Below are 15,447 nucleotides of genomic sequence, written 5' to 3'. Positions count from 1 at the left end.
GTATTGGAGGGCAGCGTGGAGGGTAAAAATTACAGAGGGAGACCAAGAGATGAATACACTAAGCAGATTCAGAAGGATGTAGGTTGCAGAAGGTACTGGGAGATGAAGCTTGCACAGGATAGAGGAGCATGGAGAGCTGGATCAAAGCAGTCTCAGGACTGAAGACCACAACAACAACAACCACCCCTGTCTTAGCGGTAATGTTTCCAATGAACACTGATTGTCGTTTCTCCTAACGGCCAGCTGGGAAGTCGTTACAGCATTTGATTGGAAGGGCGGTGAGCTTGGCTGCCTGTGCTTGTGATGCAAAGCCCGCCGAAGGTGAAGGCCGTCTCAAGGGCGCCGCAAAATCACTCTGGTTGCTGGGATTCGGAGAGTCGAGCAGCGGCCACTAAACCTGACCGCCCACCCCGCTGACGTGCGTGTGCGGAGGAGAAAACGGCGCGCTCCCCTCGCGCGGCTACAGCGACGCGACCTGCAGCGAGTCGGCCGTCCGCGACTGTACCTCGCGCCGCGTCGCCGTGCGCGGGGCGCGGCGTGCGGGGTCCGGAGCTGGCTGCCGGCTGCTGCGCCGTGCCGACTTGTTGCTCTCGCTGCAGCCGAGATGCTGCGCCGCGCTGCGCCTGCGCGTCCAGTCTGCGGACAGCTGCGCGCGCGAGGCGAGGTGCTTCGGAGCCGTTGCCGCCGCGGTCGCTAGCTGCAGCCGACGCCACGCCGCCGGTGAGTAGACGCTCCTTCTGGAATCGTTCCACAGGTACAGCTGCCGGCCGGGTTACCCGTTTACCGTTACCCGCCGCGTCCTAGCCGCACCGACCTCGCGCGCCACTTACGCGATGCCGTAACACACAGCTGCGGGTCTTCTGAGGTTAATACGCCCTTAGTGGCACCTTTCGGGTACTGCACTTAGCGATGTTAGTAAACGAGGCACCCGGTACTTGCCTCGGCTAATGCAGCACCTTTTTTGTCGAGTTAATGGTCCTGATGAACCTTCAAGTTCATCAGTTATCAAGGTTTACTGGCGTCCGTCCCGGTAGTTGCGCGGCGAGTGCGGCATATTGCTGACCGAAGGTACCCGGTTCGGTTCCCGCCGGGGCCGAAAATTTTCTCCGCTCAGACTTCTGGGTGTTGTGCTGCCCTTACAATGGTATATTCGTAACTGACAATAAATTCGTCTCCAAAACGGCATCGCACCGTTTATCCGTTGCTGAGATGACTGAGTGGCCACGCCATAGGTGTGATTACACCTGTATCTGAATAGTGTAGCTTGGTCGTCTCCAGGCATTATGTCCATTACAACTTTTTGTATGGTGTCGGCTGGTCGATTGTGCTTACATATGAGGAGCGCCGGAACAAAAACCGATAAATCCGCATTTGCTGTTAATACAGAACGTAACAAATAGTGATCTCTAAATGGCTCCACAATCTATAAAAAGAAGAAACACGCCATAAAACACTTGATGTTGCGTTGTGCTGAAAATTATTTTGTGGGAGCGTGTATTATTTACTCCCGTATCTCACCCCCCCCCCCCCCCCCTCCCCATAACTCAAACACGCGTATGCAGCAAAAGTGGATATATCGGGTTTTGTTCCGGCGCTCCTCATATAAGCAGCGGTGACATCGCTCACGGTTCATAACACGATATTTGCTACACGCAAACCCTAAATTCCACCTTACGATCACTTTGTAGCAGGTTGTCTCCTATACTAATATACAATATACTGTACATCAGTGACTACATAGAAGATTCATCATAATACTTATTGACTATAAATGCAATAGCCACAGTAATTTCCGAAACTGTTCCGGCAAACAGATTTAAATAAATAAAAGAAAGTTGATGTAAGCAGTTTCTATTAACATTTATGTGTCATAAAAGGTCTTCATTACAAGCGATAAATCTATTCAGCATCCAGACTTCGAAGATATAATGATTACTAACATCCCGGTACTTGCGCACCGAGTGCGGCATATTGCTGACCGAAGGTGCTCGGTTCGGTTCCCTCCCGCGTCGAAGATTTTCTCCACTCGGAGGACTGGGTGTTGTGTGGTCCTTACATTCGTATATTCGTAACTGACAGGAAAATCGTCTCCAAAACGGTATCGTACTGTTTATCCGTTGCTGAGATGACTGAGTGGTGTGATCGGGCGCTGGTTTAAACATATCCCATAGGCTTTATTACACCTGTATCTGAATAGTCTAGCTTGGTCGTCTCTAGGCATTATGTACATTACATCTTTTTGCGTGGTGTCGGCTGGTCGATTGTGCTTACATATAAACAGCGGTGAGCCGGCCGCGGTGGTCTCGCGGTTCTAGGCGCACAGTCCGGAACCGTGCTGCTGCTACGGTCGCAGGTTCGAATCCTGCCTCGGGCATGGATGTGTGTGATGTCCTTAGGTTAGTTAGGTTTAAGTAGTTCTAAGTTCTAGGGGACTGATGACCACAGCAGTTGAGTCCCATAGTGCTCAGAGCCATTTGAACCATAAACAGCGGTGACATCACTCACGGTTCAATAATGGTTCAAATGGCTCTGAGCACTATGGTACTTAACATCTGAGGTCATCAGTCCCCTAGAACTCAGAACTACTTAAACCTAACTAACCTAAGGACAACACACACATCCATGCCCGAGGCAGGATTCGAACCTGCAACCGTAGCGGTCGCTCGGTTCCAGAGTGAAGCGCCTATAATCGCTCGGCCACAGCGGCCGGCGCTCACGGTTCATAACACGATATTTGCTACATGTAAACCCTAAGTTGCACCTTACGATCACTTTGTAGCAGTTTGTCTCCTATACTAATATACCATATACTGTACATCAGTGACTACGTAGAAGATTCATCTTAATACTTATTGACTATTAATGCACTAGCCACAGTAATTTCCGAAACTGTTCCGGCAAACAGATTTAAATAAATAAATGAAAGTTAATGCAAGCAGTTTCTATCCACATTTATGTGTCATAGAAGGTCTTCATTACAAGCGATAAATCTGTTCAGCACCCAAACTTCTAAGATTTTGTGATTACTTTTTTTTAGGTGATGGATTAATCACACGTTTTTTCCCTGGGAATTGAATCCATATCTGACCTCAGTATTCTTCTATAAATATAGTTGTGTCACAATCTTATAGTTAGATAATTAGCAAAATACATGTAATCGTAGTGGAAAATATTTCGTTTTTCAATGTGAAGAAACATTTTGTTGAAGTATAGACGTAAGAACAGCTCAATGTTACGGAGGACTGTGAGTCCATTGACTCATATCTCCTCTCTCTTCATGTAAACCAGTATTTTCTCTTGCTGAATTGTCTGTTGTATGTTTCGTTGAAGTGATTGGCACCAGTCCCCATCATATTCGTATAGCTGCGGCCCTGATTATCGCCTTTCCACAGCTCTGACGGCTTGGCGAAAGTTTTCATCTTGTTTCTCACAGACACAATCAAATTTTTATGGAAAACTAGTGAGTGAATGTTCTTATCGTAAATCTTGAGGATCATTAAACAGCCTAAGTCTTGTGTTCCACACAAGTCAGATGCTTTTTCGTATTTGTAACATTTGAAAACGGCCTAAAGCTTAAAATCTAGATTGTGTAATAAAGCATACCATAAATTAAATGACAGTTATATTCTTCTGTACGGTCTTGAAATTATCCAGCACGTTGGCTGGTGGAGAAATGTAATGTCGGTTCTTTTTGTTGCCTAAGCACTTAATAACAACCTCACTGATCATACCCAAAGTTGGAATCGAACATAAATTTTCGAAATTCAGTTCCAACAAATATGCCTCCTTTCAACTTCGTTTCTGATAGCTAAGAGGTATCTAAAACAACTTGGGTAAGACTTGTACAAACTTTTTCGTTAGACCCAATGTAATATCCAGTGGTGGTATCACAAGGTTCTTATGAAAAAAGGAAGAAAGCCAAAGAGCTTGTCACAGTGTTACGAAATATACTGGCCAGTGTAACTACTGCCCCCAAAAGTTCAACTTCACGTTATTATTAACAGAATTATGTTACGAAATCTATATGTTTAAAATCGTTGAAAATGCATTTTTAAACTTCGAGCTTTAATTGTAAGAAGTGATAAGTGATACGCATTTCTTGCTGTCATATTAGGATTCAGTAAACTGAAAAACGATAAGAATAGCCGCATTTAATTATATAGAAGTGTTTTCGTGATTGATTTATGTAATTTGGTTGAAGCTGTCCTTATACATAGTATTTCCATCTTTGGTGCTGTTTGCTGTGATTCCTGCCTTACGTTACTCAGTTTAGGAGAAAAAAAGTGTCCTTAGGCACTATGGTAAGCGATCATAAGTCATAATTTTTTTATTAATTGTTTATTTAGCCTGGCCGGAATATGGCCTTAAGTCATCCTCTTATATCAGAATCTCAATTTCTTTGCATTCATCTGTTTGAATAATGTAATATGACAGTTTTTTAACAACTTCAGTCAACAACACAAATAATAACAAGGAATAATAAGACTAATAATAGACATTAATAATAACAATAGTAATAATAATAATAATAAATGCAATGTAACATATACCGTACAGTTAAAAGGAAGTCACGCTTGATCAAGGTCCGCGTCACTTTCCATTTTTGACCAGGCATAACGTCTGAGAAAAGAAAGAATAATAATAACAATAATATAATAATAAAGGGTGGAATTTTTAGAAGAAGAAAAACCCAGAGATCCACAAGCTGCTCAATGAACCGGATGTGACACCTGTAATAAAGAGAAGAAGAAGTCAGAGGCTGAAAAATGTACTGAGAAGATAAGAAAGCATGATGAAGGTAGTGCTAGAAGGGGATCCCTTGTCTGAGCTGGGTGGATGGAGTCAACAGAGGCCTGGAGGTCCTGTGAGCCCACGATTAGTTGTGCACATTTAAAGCTGTGTTTCGTATCTTCGGAAACAAGAAATAATAAAAGAGGAGAAGAGCGAAAATTACAGTGACAATAGCTGTTAAGAAAGAATAGACTTTCTGTTGAGGACAGTGCGACAAGCGGGAAGTAGCGTGTGCGGTTCTCCCACTGGTGATAAGTATTGGTATCCGAGAAATCTCAGCTTCTGAGGTAATCCACTTCGGCGCGGACTACAAAACACTGTTGACAACCTACGCTATTAAGTGCGAATATGTGTAATACGGTAATGATTTACCAGCGCAATAAGAGCACAGAGAGCTCAACAAGACTTCACGCACATAAGGAGATGCAAGCATGTTTTTACCCGCACGAGCAACTATGCCTGCAACTTTGTACCGAAACCTAGTAGAACTTCACGCTCAAGAAAAAGACTCGTCCTACAAGTGCCAAGATTACAATATTATTCTGAATCGCACAATACAACATAAGAATAAACAGTAACGAAACATTTTTGGGTAAGAAAAGAAACCAGTGTTGGAAGACGATGGTTGGCAGTTAATTATTAATTTAATTGTCGAAGCTATTTCTTTCCCTGTGTAAGAAGTAAAATCAGTTCTTGTGAAATGTTTAGATCTCATTTGGTTTACAGTAGGTATTTCGGCACTAATGAGCCACCCGTCTTCCTTTCTTTCTAGAAAAAATATAAATCAGTTTAATCCTTAACGTTATTGAGTAAGTCTGAACTGTTACATATGACTGTACGAGATTGTAGTTGTAATTTCTCACCTCCAGGTGTGCTTTCTTCATGTTTGTTTACTATATCGAAAATGAGAGTAAAAGAGGAGTGGTTAAAGGAGTGAAAACACGTTTTTATAAGGAAGAAATTTGCCAATAAAGTTCAAGTAGAGTAACATCACTTCCGCTGCTCTTGTAAAACGCTGGAAAAATATTTGTTTTTTGAGCAAAAGGAAACCAAGTTTTCAGATGAAACGCTGTCAATACACAAAGTATACCGAAGAAGGCCACCACGTAAATTTACGTTGACGGTATACATTAACTACAGCAAATATTGACGCACGCGTAACAGTTTAAAGCTAAAATTAGCAGCCATTTAGACTGACAGTATTTTCACAGAGGTTCACAGAAGCTGGCACATAAACAACGAACATACCTGAGTAACCAAAAGAAAGACCAAAACATATTATGTTTTACAGAAAACGGATCTATGAAATTCTAATTCGTGACGGATTGTAGTGTTTTGAAGCGTTGCTTCACCAGTGATTCTCAATCACTCGTGAACCACTATCCCTAAATGCAGTCAGGTATTAGCTAGTAACCCCCCTCCCTTCCCCGTTCCCCGTTCCCCAAACCCATCAATTCACCTCACCATTATCAACATTAACGCCTACCAAATTTGGGAATGAAAAAGAATTTTCTTTGAACATGAGAAAGGTAAATGAATTGTATTTTTTTAAGTGCTCTATTAAACCTTGAACTAATGACTCAATCATAAATTGGTGCTGCTTACTTCTAACAGCCCTTTTTTATACAATGATGAACCAATTCTCAGTGCTTCACGAGTGCCACCTACAATTGCTTCTAAAAAAAAGAAAGCTAAGTATCCACACTGACATAACGAATTTTTAAAAGAACATATTTCTTCTGCACCACTTCTATCGCTAGCGACACTTGCTTAACCCGCACCGTTCACTCCATTTAAAATCAACCAGATTAATGTGCGTGCCATACTTCTTGTTTGTAAATCACCTGATTGCTGGATTCCTTACTTCTCAAATGGTAGAAATTGGAAGACTTCAAGCTCACAACATTTTCTGCATGGTCACTACTACTACTACTACTACTACTACTACTACTACTAATAATAATAATAATAATAGGAATAATAAACAGTGCAAAGTCCCTACAGCAGTGTACTAGTCATTACACAGTTGATTTTGTGTTTTGCTGTCAATTAGTGCATTTATTGTTGCGAAGTCAATTATAATGCATATTATTGGTGTACTGTGGAACCTACCTACAACTAGGAGAAGGTATTCCCATGGTATATTAAGTCATCTGTGATATACTTTATTATCATAAATTCACGGAACATAGGTGTGTAGTGGGTGGACTATATGAGGAAGATCATGCAACTTTCCATACATTCGTTTCGCAAGCTCTAACTTCCACTTCATAGTGTCACACGTCAATGCTAGAACTTGGAAAAAAACATAAACGTTATGGAAATTGAAAGTAGAGGGGGTCCAGATGGCTCTGAGCACTATGGGACAACACCTGAGGTCATCAGTTCCCTAGAACTTAGAACTATTTAAACCTAACTAACTTAAGGACATCACACACACCCATGCCCGAGGCAGGATTCTAACCTGCGGCCGTAGCGGTCGCGCGATTCCAGACTGAAGCGCCTAGAACAGCTCGACCGGCAAAGTAGAGGGAGGGGGGGGGGGGGGGGAGAAAGAAAAGGAGCTAACGTTATCAGCTACACCGGAACTTTATGCGGAATCAGTGGCGACGAGTGAAAATGTTTGCTGGATTGGGACTCGAACACGGAATCTCGTGCTTCGTAGGGACTTGCGTTAACCACTATACCAAGCGGACGTAGAATTTATCGCACATCCGCGGGCTGCCTCGTCACACTCCCTGGCCGCCTCACACTCCCACCTAGCGTCCTATCGGCAGTCATCGTCCAAATCCTCGACGCTCGCTAATTTTAGATTCCCGTAGGAGGTCGAAGGTAAATGCGCATCTGCAGTGGAGGTTGTGAACCGATTGCCCATCGAGGCGAGTCAATAATACGAATGTGTGGTACCTGTTCTTTTGGACATTTGTAACTTATGGAATCCTACGAAATATTGATGATAGTAATGATGTTTTAAAAATAATCTAGTTTCGTGACCAAAACTTCCTTTTGCTTTTGCCCTTCCGAAAATTTCTTGGGAACCACTGTAGTAGACTAACTGATGATTCTGTGTTTACCCCATTTTGAAATATATAAAAACACCTGCGCAGTTGTCAAAGGCAGTAATAATAGGGATGCGAGTGAAGTAGGCGTAGCTTGTTCTTTTCCTCAAGAGCTTCTCGAGAGTGTTGGGTCCCAGTGGTTAAGGGACGGGGCTCGCACTCGGGATGGACGCGTTTCAGATTCTCGTTCGAGCACTTCGTTGTGTTTTATGTGTTCCCCTATTCGAGGCGGAAGTTGGCATGGGTTTTCGGAAAGGTGATAGCCATTTCCTCGCTCCTTCCTCCTGAAACTGAGCCATTATTCTGTGTCTAATACCATCGACGTCAACAAGACTCAAAGCTGTACTCTTTTTCTAAATGTTCAGATGTGTGTGAATTCTTAAGGGACCAAACTGCTGAGCTCATCGGTCCCTACACACTACTTAACCTAACCTAAACTAACTTACGCTAAGTACAACACACACACCCATGCTCGAGGGAGGACTCGAACCTCCGACGGGGGCAGCCGCCCGGACACTCTATTTTCTAAGAGCATCACAGAGACCTCAACAGCTACTGTTCCATACCCACGTAAAGTGTGCCAACCCCGCCGTGTACTGTACGCATCCGCGTTTGTCCTAGGCGGTCTCATCAAGCTGACGAAAATTCGTCTCACAAAGGGCACACCGACAGCCTACCACGGGGTCGCTGCCATTGAGTTACCACGGAGCTGCGGAGTCAAGTGCAGCATTGGACTTAAAGCTGCAATAATGAATGATCTCCTTCCTGTGTAAACTATCGGCGTAATTGTCCTGGATTACAAAAAAAATTCAATCCAGCCGTTCGTTCGTTCATTTTCTTTCATCTTTGAACAAATGTGATATCAGTCTTGCGCATAGTTGGTCTGAACGTTAATTATGCAAGTGAGATGCACCATCCTCTTTTGGAAGCTGTAGAGCTGCTTCTTATCCTTACATATAAAACAAATTATGGAAGATACAGTTTGTTTGAGTTTACTCACACGTATGTCCGCCATTTCATGTACTATCTTCAGTTCGTTTATGTCTGTTATTTCATTCCAAGTAAATTAAAACTGTTTGTCGCACTGGGACTCGAACGTTTGCGTTTCACGGACAAGTGGACTACCAACTGAGCGCCGGCCGCGGTGGCCGAGCGGTTCTAGGAGCTTCAGTCTGGAACCGCGCTGCTGCTACGGTCGCAGCTTCGAATCCTGCCTCGGGCATGGAAGTGCGTGATGCCCTTAGGTTACTTAGGTTTAAGTAGTTCTAAGTATAGGCGGCTGATGACCTCATATGTTAAGTCCCATAGTGCTCAGAGCCATTTGAACCGTTTTTGAACCAACTGAGTAACTGAAGCACGAGTCACGACCCACCCTCACAGTTTTACATCCGCCATTACACTTTCTCCTAGCTCCCAGAGAAGTCCTGAATTGTCAGGTTTGAATCCCACCCGGCTCATAGTAAAAGTGGGAGGAGCGATTTCAGTGTTATCCACAATTGATGCTTTGGAGTTCCTGAGTGTAAGTACTCGATGATAATCGACGTACGGGAAAATCAGAGTCGAATGAAGTGGGATTTCCCAAATACACTGATGGAAAAAAAAAAATGCAACATGGAAAAGATAGTAGAGTATTGAAATTCTGGGAACACATTTATCTACATGACATACAGTGATTAGCATAGCAAGATCACAAGTTACTGTAATCTCTGAATAAGCAAATGAAAATGTGAAATGCTGGTACATTAATGATTGTTGTAACCACCAGAATGTTGAATGCAAGCAAGCAAACGCGCATGTTTTGTGCTGTACAGGTACCAAATGTCTGTTTGTGGGATGGAGTTCCAAGGTTGTCGTACTTGGGCTGATCAGTATAGGGACGTTAACGCCGGTTGTGGATGACGCTAGAGTTGTCGTTCGATTGTGCCCCATATGTGTTCGATTGGAGACACGTGTGATGATCGAGCAGGCCAAGGCAACAAGTCGACAGTCTGTAGAGCACGTTGGTTTACAACAGCGGTATGTACGCGAGCGTTATCCTATTGGAAAATACCCGCTGGAATACTTTTAATGAACTACAGCACAACACGTCGGATCATGAGACTGACATCCAAATTTGCAGTTAGACTGCGTGGGGTAACTACGAAAGTGCCCCGCGAAAATGGTACACCAGACCATAACTCCAGATATAGATGCAGTGTGACTGGCCCGCAGACAGGTTGGTTGCGGGTCACCAACAGTCTCCTTCTAACCAACACACGGCCATCTGTGTCTCCGAGGTAGAACCAACTTTCATCAGAAACAACAAACTCACACCCTGCCCTCCAATGGGCTCTCGCTTCACACTACTGAAATTGCAAATGACGGTGGCTTGGGGTAATGGAATGCGCGCTTCAAGGCGTCTGGCACTGAGATGTTATTGAATTAACCAATTTGTAACAGTTCGTTGTGTCACTGTGGTTGTCAACTGCCGCTCAAATTGCTGCCCACTCGGTAGAGCCACGTGGCCGTCAGGAGTATGGTTTTCCTGTGGCCGTACATTCTCATGAGCACCGCTGCCAGGAGTCATGTACAGTGGCCATACTCCTGTCAAATCTTTCTGCAGTATAACAGGAGCAACATCCAGCTTCTAGTAGCCTTATTAACCGATCTCGTTCAATTTAAGTGAGGTGTTAATAATAGCATGTTTGTCGTCTTAAAGACATTCCTGATTAACATCAACCCGCCGTGTCCAATCTCAAAGGAGACTTACGCTCCGACCGTTACAGCGTGTGTTTAAAGCAAACATGATTTGCATCCTCATACTGGCAGTACTAGCTCCACTCTTATGCAACTGGCGCAAAATTTGAATAGGCATCATCTTTCAGATGTAGAAACATGCATACCAACTGTCGCTTGTATCGCACAACTTCTTCTTGGTGTTACGATTTTTTTCCTGTTGGTGTACATAAACAACTGCAGTGTTCTCATTGTCACTTCAATGATAAAATTACGATTTAATTTATTTAGGCTGGTGGCGATTCTTTTCAAAAATAAATGGACATCATCGCGTTTTCCTTCAACCAGTGTATTCAGTACGCTTTCTCTCTCGGCGCACCGAGAATTCATCAGCTCCAAGATTTTGTCGCTTAGACGTGTCCTCTTGTTGCTGGCTGGTCTGAATAACGCAATATCGTCCACGTTTGCCGAAAAATATCTTCATTAGAGGAATTGGCGAAGTCTGGCACACCTGTGTGTTATTCGCTTCCCCATCATGATGTGGACACTGCGCTTCATCACCCTCTATGTTGGATATACTTCCCCGCAATAAATTACAATAATAATTAAACCTAAATAATAAAAAGTTAATAACTTAAAAATTTGGTAACCAGCAAACTGGATAGTAACCTACTCTCGCCTGTGGTTCTCTTTTTTTTTTTTTTTAAATGTTAGCATATCGGACAGTGCCCATTTATTTCCTTTACTGGAAGCAAAACTTCCAGTACTTCTTCCTTTTCTCTGCCTTTTTAAAAATAATAGCAGTTTTTAATATTACACCTGTCTTATTTTTATTTCGTTTTTAGGTTTATGGCAACAGGAGAAACATTCACATCTCTGGCGTTTGTATTCAGAGTATCACCTTTTTACATTCGCAAAACCACCCAAGTTGTACTGCTAGGTCTACGTAAGAAATTACTGCTGATCAATCTCATCTGGCCTGTTACAATCAAACTGTAAGAAATATGAAGAAAAATGGCACTTTCTTCACTGTGTTGGTGCCAGGGACGAGAAACATGCACGAATTTTTTCCTCTGCGCTGTCAGGCTCAGTGTATTAAAATTTATTGCAAACATTTTTTCTGTACCGTCCTCCATCTTCAAACATTTTTTTCTACCGGATTTCTTTGTGCGGAATGTTTTACAAAAGTAATAACGAGAATTTTTTTGCAAGTGGTAAGAGATTTCCTCCGTCTACTAAACTGCCGAATTTGGACACAGTAGTTGCACTTGTTTTTGTAGGCGACGAGGTATTTCGATTACATCCAAACGTGATGAAACCGTTCTCTTGTCTCGCTCTGAGAAGTTAAATATTTCGCATATTTCATTCGCCTTTCAGTCTAAAGCCAGAAAAGGCAGATAATTTGGTATCTTTGCTTGCTATTTACACAATTTACTTAGAGACGCGTTGTCCGAGAAAAATAACGAGCTTTATTTTGAACTAAACAGAAATGAGCTACTACCTACTTAAGCTAATATCAGAGAATGGCGGTTATGCTCATGCTGGTGGACTTTCTGTGCCACATTTATTTAAGAATACTTCAACAGCCGTGCACCCTGGTAAAGTAATCACGTTAACTGAACTCAGCGCTTCGAACTTCCTACAGTTACTGAATATTTTTTAAATATGTACGCATATTCTTATAAATTAAACTTGTGTAATTATACATCAATATGTACGGCAGTGCTAAAAACTAATTGTTTATTGTAATATGCATTGTTAGCCTGAAAATAAACTAACAAAACCTATGAGCAAACTGAAAATACAGTATTATTCTTACTTTACTCTCCACACTTTCCGCTATTTCTGTACAACATGCAGCTAGAAGAACACTTTACATGATAGTAGAAACTCAATGATTGCGTGATAAAATGAAATGCGCATGTAACTGTTAAAACAGTGATAGTGAGCAAAAGGAAGTGTTTTAACACGTCTAATACAACATGAAGAAGACAAAAGCATCAAAAAGTGGGAGTAAAAAGCTAAAAATGCGATATGATACAGCAATTTGCTACCTGAAATGAAAGAGAAATAGTAAAACAGAAATGTTATGTTGTTTACAGATGACAAGCTGTCATGATACATGTAAAACTGGCGGCACAAAATAACTGATAATGTTTTGTGACGTGAATCTAACTGCAGTACATTCTTATTTTCCAAATTAGTATTGTAGACCCAATTTTCAACTCAGTATAGTACACATAACATTTCAAGATGAGCTGTGTAATAGATATAATAATCTTTGTATATTAATGTAAAGTTAACAGTTAACTATCACTACTTTTTATGTTTCTAAACAAAACACTTTGTATGTTTATAAACAAATTAAAAAAGCAATAAGACAACTTATGAAAGTATTGAAAGGTGTTCGGCTGAAACGGAAAGAAGCAAACTGCCTTGTGCATTAAGCGGAAATTGTCTCAAACTAGACTCCTTCCTACTACGCCAATGACATCAGCTATTCCTTACCATTTAATCACCGATCACCCAAAAGGATATTGTGCTCTTTCTCGATCTTTTCATCTGCTGTTACAATTGTGAGGTTCCCTTCACGAGCATCATTTTCAAGAGAAGTACAGCCAAGTTTGAATTCAGTCGTCCATTTCTGTAGAAAATGTAGTGAATAATTCCTTACAAACATTCTACAGCTTCCACCGTCAATAAGTAGTCCGAAACACAGGACCTTACGACAAGGGAGTATTCTAGTTTATCTACTCGAAAGAAACACATGCAACTCTACTACTTAAGAAAGCTGTACGAACAAGATGATTCTGCAAACCAGGTTGGCGTTTGATTTATGTTATTGTCCAACACGTCCCAACATACCAGAAACTAATATTAATTAGCGTCGACGCCCGTCGAGAAATTTCGCTTTGCCCTCGTATATTATGCAAACCAATCAACTGCCACAGGTGTTAAGCAATTGAGATTGGAATGTTAGTGTACAATGCGCCTCCGACATTGAACTGCAAGCGGCGCCAGAATCTTCGGCGAGGTGACTTGCATATTTCAGCAAAGTGATCGCCTCACACCAGGGCGCGTTTACCTGCACAACACCAGGCAGGAATAAAACTTGTACGAGATTTACCAAAACACGATGAGTGAGACTGGAGAAATGACACTGAAACGTGAACGTGGGTGACTACGACGAAGTGTTGCTCAAAATTCTTGTAACTGCCTTTAATACATTAGTGTTAGTGGAGGCTACGGTGGTACCTTTGCCTCAACACGAAGTGTCGTTAACAAGGAATGTGGCGCAGCAGTTAAGAGGACGTGGTTCAAATCCCCGTCCAGATATGCAGATTTAGATATACCGTGATTAAAGTCCTCAAGGCAAAAGGGTCGTTTGAAAGAGCGTGGCCGATTACCTTTGAGTTGTATCTAAAAGGTAAGAACATTAAGGATAACAGAGCATATTCTGAACAGGATGTCAGAAGGGTTACTGAACACGATTAGGCACATTCACAATTAATTTGACAAACAGTTGCGTTCAAATGTGTAAAGGGCATGATATTGACTTGACATTACCTCCACGAGACGGTTCAAATGTTCTTGGAATGTGTGCCCATAAATTTGGAGGATGCATGGTCGAATCTTTGTCGATCGACAGAAAATTTTAATTCTTCTTGTTACCTAACCTTCACCTGTCAGTGAATGAAAATTCGCCAGAAACGACACGTAGTTTGGATTGCACGTAAAAATGGAGTTCCCTTTTTACCCAGTTCGATTACTGGGACGTATTAGGAACCAAAATTATTGACGTGGCATAGAACTGAAAGTCTTGCACTAGACAGTTGAGTCTAATGGCACTCACTTCCATCATACTGAACAGACAGTTGGTTGAGTCCTTAGTTGCTGTTGACGGACGCCCCCCCCCCTTCCCCCATCGCCTGCAAAATGGTTCAAATTGCTCTGAGCTCTATGGGACTTAACATCTGAGGTCATCAGTCCCCTAGAACTTAGAATTACTTAAACCTAACTAACCTAAGGGCATCACACACTTCCATGCCCGAGGCAGAATTCGAACCTGCCACCGTAGCGGTCGCGCGGTTCCAGACTGAAGCGCCTAGAACCGCTCGGTCACATCGGCCGGCCATCGCCAGCGCCTCACTGCCCTACTCAGAGCTGAACAGGATTGCACAGGGTAGACCAGTTTGGAGAGTTACGTCAAATAAGTCTCCCGACTGAGGACCATTGTAACAAAATCACTTCTATAAAATATTATCGATCTTTAGCTATTCATCCAGGTGCCGATGCTATGATCCACACGCCGGCTTCAAAAGGCGCTAAATATTCGTTTGCAATGCCTTTTTGCCACCTGCTACTTTTACTCCGGGACTGCATTTTGACGCCATGTTCTTGTATTGTCCTTATATTGACGCAGCGGGTATCTTCCACACGAAGCAACGAACACTCAAGAGACGTCCCTGGTGTCCAAACAGTATTGGTGTTGGTAACATGCTACGCAGCTCAACGCCTTCAGGTGGAGCGGCCCCGTAGTCTCCCAGCTGTGACAATTCGTTGCGTGCCACTAACGCGGTGTCCCAGATGTCCGGCAGTACGAATCTGAGCATTAGCGATACCTCGTGCAGAAACGCCTGGTGCTGTACCAGGAAGGCATTACCTGGTATGGGAAAGGAGTGCAGCACAATTATGTTTATAAGAAGGTTAAAAGAAAAGATGCGCGAAGTTACAGTCCCTTGTCCTAAGTTATAGGATGAGGCACAGAAGATAACCACAGACCTCAAGATGAGTGTAATAAAGTCAGTAAAAAAGAAAGCAGGTGTCGAAGGGTTGAGTATTATCAAACCATCAGTTTAACGAGTAATGATAGCAAAATACT

The 15,447-nt window shown here is 42.6% G+C and overlaps 1 protein-coding gene across 1 annotated transcript in view; it reads left to right on the top strand.

The window, feature by feature from the left end:
- Window positions 1-478: 478 nt before the first annotated feature.
- Window positions 479-15,447, top strand: part of LOC126267912 (prion-like-(Q/N-rich) domain-bearing protein 25) — a 199,195-nt gene continuing 184,226 nt past the window's right edge. Inside the window, exon 1 of the mRNA XM_049973225.1 lies at window positions 479-720. The gene's annotated coding sequence lies outside the window, so the exon portion shown is untranslated. The remainder of the gene's footprint in view (window positions 721-15,447) is intronic.

The sequence above is a fragment of the Schistocerca gregaria genome, chromosome 1 (assembly GCF_023897955.1).
Source record: "Schistocerca gregaria isolate iqSchGreg1 chromosome 1, iqSchGreg1.2, whole genome shotgun sequence".
NCBI lineage: Eukaryota > Metazoa > Arthropoda > Insecta > Orthoptera > Acrididae > Schistocerca > Schistocerca gregaria.
This window is presented reverse-complemented; position numbering and strand designations above follow the sequence as displayed.